Source organism: Arachis duranensis, chromosome 4 (genome assembly GCF_000817695.3).
Source record: "Arachis duranensis cultivar V14167 chromosome 4, aradu.V14167.gnm2.J7QH, whole genome shotgun sequence".
NCBI classification, from domain to species: domain Eukaryota; kingdom Viridiplantae; phylum Streptophyta; class Magnoliopsida; order Fabales; family Fabaceae; genus Arachis; species Arachis duranensis.
Window position 1 is genome coordinate 27802669 of NC_029775.3, and position 7455 is coordinate 27810123.

A 7455-nucleotide genomic window follows, 5' to 3' on the forward strand; every position below is an offset into this window, starting at 1 on the left:
GTTTCAGAGAAAATGGCAGCAAGAAACCAAACCAAAGACCTTAAGTGTGCCACACATCTCCTAAGTGATAAGTTCAGAAACATGACTGAGGAGAAGAAGGCGATTGTCAGAGATCTCGGATTTGGTGGCTTGATGCACATCCCACCACTAAGGGTGCATCACCAACTGTTAAGGGAGCTGGCAAACAACTTCAAACTTGGGGAGAACAGACTGGAAACAGGATATGGTTCTTTCAAAATAACCCCAAGAAAAATAGGTCATGCGCTTGGCATCAATGCAACAGGTAATTAGCTCAAAATTATAGGTGTATATTAAGTTGTTGCTTGGATGTATATTAAGTTGATGCTTGGGTGTATTTGAACCGACTTGGATACTTTGTTGTCTTCCTTTTTGTAGGAGATCTATTTCCTGAGAAAGTTGAGTATAAGAAACTTTCTAATGATGACAAAATAATTTACAGAAGATTGCAGGGTAAGACCCTCAAAAGTCTTACCGATGAGATGATGGAAATCGGCGTTGGCAACGAAGAGGAACGACTGATGTTCAAGAGGATATTCATCCTCTACATACAGATGGCATTCCTTTTGCCAACGACGATAAACAAAATATCGCCTGTGCACCTGGCCCCAATTTTTAAGATGGACGGCATATCGGACAGAAACTGGGGGGCATGTTTTGACCTTCATGATCAAGGGCATCACAGACTACAAGGAGAAAAAGAAGAAGGAAATTAATGGCTGCCTCTTCGCCCTGATGATAATCTACTTTCATCTTTCAAAAAACAAAGGCAAGAACAGGACTGAAAGACCACCAAAGCCCTGGATTGCCAACTGGACTAAGGAGCAGTTGGTGGAAAGAATGACTGCAGAAAGAGAGGAAATTTTGGTAAGTAAACATAATAAGTTGGGTGTATTTTATTTACCCGAATGCTGCTAACTAAAATATCTCATGTTTCAGGGGATTGTGAAGATGGCAGAGACAAGAGAAAAAATGAAAAAAAAAAAAAAACAAGAAATCAAAAAAACAAAAAAAGGAAGGCGAGTCCAACATCGTCTTCGGAGAAAGAAACTACTGACAGTGACACTTCTACCTCTGAGTCTGAGGCTCAAGAAGACTCAGAGGATTCAGGAAGAAAACACCCCAGCAAAAAGGGGAAAAAGTAAGTACCATACTTGGGTGTAATTTCTTTTTCGGGTTGGGTGTATTTTGTTTGTTCACGTTGGGTGTATATAGCATATTAAGCAGGGTGTGTTTCGTTTGCTGCGTTGGGTGTATATTGTATATTCAGTTGGGTGTATCTCGTGAATTCATTTGGGTGTATTTTTAGTATGTTCTAAATAATAATTTTTTGCCTTCCAGAATGGACTCCAGAAAAAGAAAGCAGAGGCAAGAGGAGTCAGATTCTGATTCAGAATCTGAATTTGAACCAAGTGATGAGTAATGTCCTGAAATTATTACTCCTTTCTTTTGGCTTCATTATAAAGATTTTGTGTATTAACTGAAATGTCTATTATTAACTTATAGGAGCGAAGAATCATTACCTGTGGAGAAGGAGAAGAAAATGAAAAAAACAAAAACAACACCAAAAAAGTAAGTACTTCTTTGGATAATATTCTGTGATAAAATTAATTTTTTATTTCTGATTGGTACTCTTTTTTTTTCCACCCAGAACACAGCAAAAAAAGAAAAAAGTTGTTGTGGAGGATTCACCTCCTGAAGAAGATCAATACTTTGACGGGTACAGTACCTCGTAAGCTATATTACGGTCTATCATCGTAATTATTTTTGTTAATGTCTTATTTTATGAATGTAGTGAGAGATATGAAATATCAAGTGACGAACTCGATGAATGGCTAAGGGAAAACGTTGATAAATCTGCTGCAGAGGGGTATGTCTTGCTGGGCTGTGTATTTGAGATTTTGGTGTGTTTTGTTTGCTAATAATTGTATCTTGTTTCGCAGGGAGAACCAAGCTGACCTGCGATCGACAGAAGGTCGCTATGTGTCCTCTGAAACGTAAGAAGCTTTATTATTTAATAAAATCTTGTTATTATTTGAGATTTGGATGTATTTTGTGAACCATTTGGGTGTATTTTGTGGATCAAGTTGGGTGTATTTCATTTGTTTTGTTGGGTGTATTTTGTGAACCATTTGGGTGTATATTGGGTGTATCTCGTGCATTCATTTGGGTGTATTTTATACCTGTATCTTATTTTGTCTGAATAACATGAAATCTGTTTAGACTACCGGCCGTGAACTTGGGAAGTGATGATCCTTCCTCTCAAGGACGCACAGAACAGAGTAGTGTAAACCAGCCGTCACAGAGCATGTAATTTCTCTTTCAAATATCCGTTACTTTTTGTTCTTCTATTACCTTCTACTTCTAATTCTGTATATTTTTTTTTAGAAAAAAAAAGCCCTTTATTATTTTATTCAAGAAAAAAAAGGCAGCAAAAAAAAGAAAAAACTGCAAGTATGTAAGTTCTCAAAAAACAAAGCCCGTCTTCTTTTTGAATTGTTCGGGTGTATTTTTTGACCTTCTTTGGGTGTATTTTAGGTTGATTCCGACTGATTCGAATATGATGGTTGTTAGGGAACAAACACCGTCGGAAGCGCTTGCAGTGTGAGTTTTCGAAGAATATTTCAACCTTATAACCTTATTATTTTCAAATACGTTGTTAACCTTTCATTTTTATTCTTGTTTAGAGTCCCGATCCAGGTTTTTGTGCCGACATCCCAACAAACAACCACTGACAGAGATTTCGAACTAACCCCTATGCTACAGATTGAAGGGACTAGAGAAACGTAAGAAAATAGTATTGGGTGTATATTTATTTAGAGTTTGGGTGTATATTTGCTAACAGTTTGGGTGTATATTGTTCCTGACCAATTTTTTTTTACGCCATGATTAATTTTGTGTAACTGTGCAGCACTCCTGAACCCCCTAAACAACTTCAAGAAACCACACTCACGCTTCCCCTAGCTCCAACTAAAATGTAAGTTCATCAGACTAAAATCAATCTTTGCTTATCAACCGTATATTCTTATTCTTACTCTTATTGTTATACATCATGACGCAGTCATCCAGCCGCAGAAGACGCTGCTGCCCTGTTGATGATGGCACGGACAGCAACCTATGTTCCTAAAACAGATCCAGGGATGCCATCATTCAACCTGGCTTGACTGATTCAAGCCAGGAGGGGGCGTCAACGCAGGAGACAGAAAGGGAAAAATCTCCAGAAACTGCAACTATGCTAGAACAATTAGACAGTTTGGTCCAAAAATTAGCAAGCAGTGTGGCGAAGGGAAAAGACGAAAGTCCACAAATTCAGAGGGAGACTGGGGGAGAAAGTTCTACAAAGTTTGAAACTCCTGGGGGAATAAATCGAATTCCAGATGATATGAAACAAAAGTGCTACATCTGGGGGACGCGACTGAAGACAGACGCAGATGGCAATACTAACGAGTATGAGCACATGTGCACTCTGATTGCCCAAGATGAATACATTTTGATTAGAATGCACCTTGCATCCCTCCAGGCAAAAAGTGATATAGAATCTCAGGTAATTTTAGACTAACATTAATGTTTTTACACCAAAGTCAACTGCAATGTTTATTAATGTAAAATTGATTTCGGCATATATTTCTAGATTGTATCTGCCATCTGCCTCATCCTAAACCAGAAAAATGAAAAGAGGTTTCAGGAACAAATATACTGTCTCCCCGCCGATATTGTGGTAAGTGTTACTTCTACGAACTTTGGGTGTATTTTCTGTATTGATTTGGGTGTATTGTTTAGGTTCGATTGGGTGTAAGCTGTGTATTTTTAGTATTTCATTTCTTGTTTCGCCATTCTTGCAGAGCATGGCACTTTCGGATCACCCAAGGGGGGAATTCATATCCCCGAAAACGAAAAAGGAATTCAGGGTGGAAGCCTACCCGAGTTTCATTCCCTTCATAGATAGAAAAAAATTAACTTCGCATCCATATGTAAGTTTTCGTTTGCTAAATTTGTTAGTACGCTTATTTANNTTTTCGTTTGCTAAATTTGTTAGTTCGCTTATTTACTTATATTCCAAATAAAATAACACACTGTTGAAATGTGGCAATCCTTCAGATTTTTGCTCCTGTTTGCCACTCGGGGCATTGGTGGTTATGGCTGATAAATACAACAAAGCGGAAATGTCAAATACTTAACCCGCTACACAAAAAAGCTCCAAGCGATGAGAGAAAGGACATTAATAAATTCACTGTAAGTTGCCTCTGTCTTCTTTACTTTAATAGATAGGTCTATTTCGTTAGTTGTGTTGGGTGTATATTGTGCATTCAGTTGGGTGTATCTTGTCCATACATTCGGGTGTATTACTGATTTGTTTTGGTATTTAAGGGATATGTATTTTCAAGATTGATAACATATGCCGGCGGGGAACCTCTGGCATGTAGGAGGAGGTGGACCACTATAGAGTGGAGTATGCTTCCCGGATACTATTCAGTGAGATGAATAAACAGAGAGATCGGGCAATTAGAGAGAGTAGTGCTATAAGGCTGTCGAAGCCATCCTCTGTATTATTGAGTCCGTTTTGTCAGATTAATTCTGCTGATATAGAAACTGGGTAATCCAACTGCAGGGTAGTTTGTAAATTGAACAAATGATGTAAATATTTGGCATTTATCAACAACTTCTATTACATGTATATTTTTTCCCATAGTTAAACTATCTGTGATGGTGAACTGCCTGTGATGTATTCAAAAGTTGTATTACAGGTGGTAAAATATGAAGCAAAAAATCAAGGCATATATAAACATAAATTATAAACTGTTACACCCAACGCAAGTCTAATAATACACCCAAGATTGAATAAAATATACATCCAACTTTCTGTGCTGTATTCAAAATGTATGAATTACATGTACTAAAATATGAAGAAAAACATCAAATGAAATATACGCCCATAACCTGCGAATTTTTACAGCTTTTGTTCTATATGTATCTATATATGTGTCTATATGTAAATTGTGAATTAACAAAAATACACCCAAAAAGAACAGTGCTTTTACACCCATATTCTATATAACTATACACCCAAAGAGTTATCCTCTACTGCTGGTACCCTGAACTGATAATTTATAACGTGTCCTTGATATTGGCTGCAATTTGAATGCGCCGCTGATGCAGCATCAAACAGGTTTATCTGAATATAACACTCACGCATTAGCTAAACTATTAACGAGAAAAATAAACTCAATCGCCACAAATTTAAAGAACATTACTTTTACCTCGCTTAAAACTTTAGTTTTCTTCTTTTTTGTGGCATTTGCAATCTGTTTCTCCAGCTTTGAACCTAGCCTGTTTTTTGGACGTCCTCTTGTTCGAATCCTTGGCGGGCTTTGAAGCTCGTTAACAGATTCCAAGTTGGCGTCTTCGTGGGATAAAGAAGATGTCCCCTTCCTTTTGGCTTTTAATGCTTCCATCTCGGCCATGGTGTTATCGTACGCACGGTGCAGAATTGCAGTCAGCTCCTCCGATTCGTAGGCAAATTCGCAAATATTTTGCGAACGAAAAACCAATTGGTCGAACCTCTTGCTTCTTGGCTCCATCAGTGGCTCGTCGTGGCTGCTCTTGATGTGTGTGTGTCGCCTCTTTACCTTCTTGTTCCATCGTTCCAGTATATATCTAGGGGACACTTGGCTTACTTGTTCGAAGCTTAACACGCTTAGTTCGTGACGGCACAGTATCCCTCTCGACTCGAATAATAAGCATTGGCATTTTACCTCGCCTGCAACTGAGTCGTAGGTAACCGTGAATTTGTTGAACATTGAGCTGGAAACTTGTTCTCCGACTTCGTATACTGAATAGCCTAGAGCGGAATTCTTTAATCTGGTGATGCAATTCGCCTTTCCTCTGAATTGCGCTTGGACTTCCCTAAACTTTGCGTGAGTGTACGCATCTTGAAACTGAGCTTCAATGGAGGATTTGGTTGCACACGGTATGACCGTATGAAAATCTGCAGCATCTGATTCTCTCTCAGCTTGCTCCCTGCTTCTGAGGCAATTATCTTATTGTTTGACGAACTGAATAAACGAGCTATTCCGGGTGATGTACTTGTTAAAAAATGAATGCATGCTCTCGCTCCTTTGTGTGCTTCTCATCCCTGCCCAGAAGTGGTGATGCAGATAGATAGGAACCCATATGTGACGGTCTTCGTACAGATCTGCATAATACACCCAAACAAAGACCGTAAAATACACCCGAAAGAACGTACAATTTACACCTCTGCTGCAGATTTTAAAAAAACATTACTTGAAAGCCACTTGTTGTCCGCAAGACCAAAATTCAGCAGAAAATCGTTCCAATTTCTATCGAATGAGTCTTTGCTATGAGAGTTCCAAACAACATGGCTCATTTCTTGTTCGATATCAGCATGTCGCTTGTACCCATTTAATTTGCTTGGAATCTTCTTCATGATGTGCCAAATACACCAGCGGTGAACTGTTGTTGGCATATAGGCCTCTAAAGCCCTTTTCATTGATGCGCACTGATCGGTGAGAAACTCTTTCGGAGCGTTTCCTCCCATGCAACGAAGCCAGCATTGAAATAATCATTTGAATGATTCAATTTCTTCGTTCTTCATCAAAGAGCATCCGAGAAGTGTTGACTGACCGTGGTGATTCACCCCGACAAAAGAACCATAGACCAAATTATACCTGAAACAAATTACCATGGTCCAGAATGCAAAATCATTAGGTACACCCCAACAAATGCTTAGAATACACCCAATGAAACGGCCAATATACACCTCTGCTGTGGATTCGTAAAAATAAATTAATTTAGCATCATAAACAGGGACAGTTTGTTACCTGTTTGTATTGTAGGTGGTGTCGAACGAAATGACGTCTTCGAAATACTCACAGGCTGCTCTGCTTCTTGCGTCGGCCCAAAAGGCCAGCTTAATCGATTGATCCTCCTCGAGTTCGAGCTCAAAAAAGAAATTCGGATTCTTCTCTTTCATTCTTAAGAAATATTTCCCGAATTCCTTTGCATCTTTTTGTTCGGAAACATTCCGCACTTCCCTGGTAATGTAATTCCTCACGTCCTTTTCGATAAAATTTAACTCGCGGTGACCCCCGGCAGCCGCAACAAATGATTGGTAGGTTTTGCTTGGTCTGATACCGACCTCATCGTTATTCTCTATCGTACGACGAATGGACATGCTTAGTTCCCTGTGCTGTTTGAGCATCTCTGCTTCGCTTGGACAGCAGGGGTGTGAATGATCCAGCACAACCTTTGAAATGATCCAAGCACCGACATCCTTCAATGTGTGTATATAAATTCTTGCAGGACAATTTACACCGGCTGTCGGATTGGTCTTCTCGGTTGGAGATATTTTATATTTCCATTTTCCCTCTCTGCTACATGTAATCAGTTGATTCTTAATTTTTTTTCCCTTCCTATTTG

At 39.0% G+C, this 7455-nt stretch overlaps 1 long non-coding RNA gene across 1 annotated transcript; it reads left to right on the plus strand.

Annotated features, from left to right (window-relative positions):
* The first annotated feature begins 1684 nt into the window (after positions 1–1684).
* On the plus strand, positions 1685–2099 carry LOC107483878 (uncharacterized). Its single transcript, XR_001590981.3, has 3 exons — positions 1685–1738; positions 1814–1888; positions 1962–2099. It is a non-coding gene; the product is annotated as an uncharacterized LOC107483878 (long non-coding RNA).
* The last annotated feature ends 5356 nt before the right edge of the window (positions 2100–7455 follow it).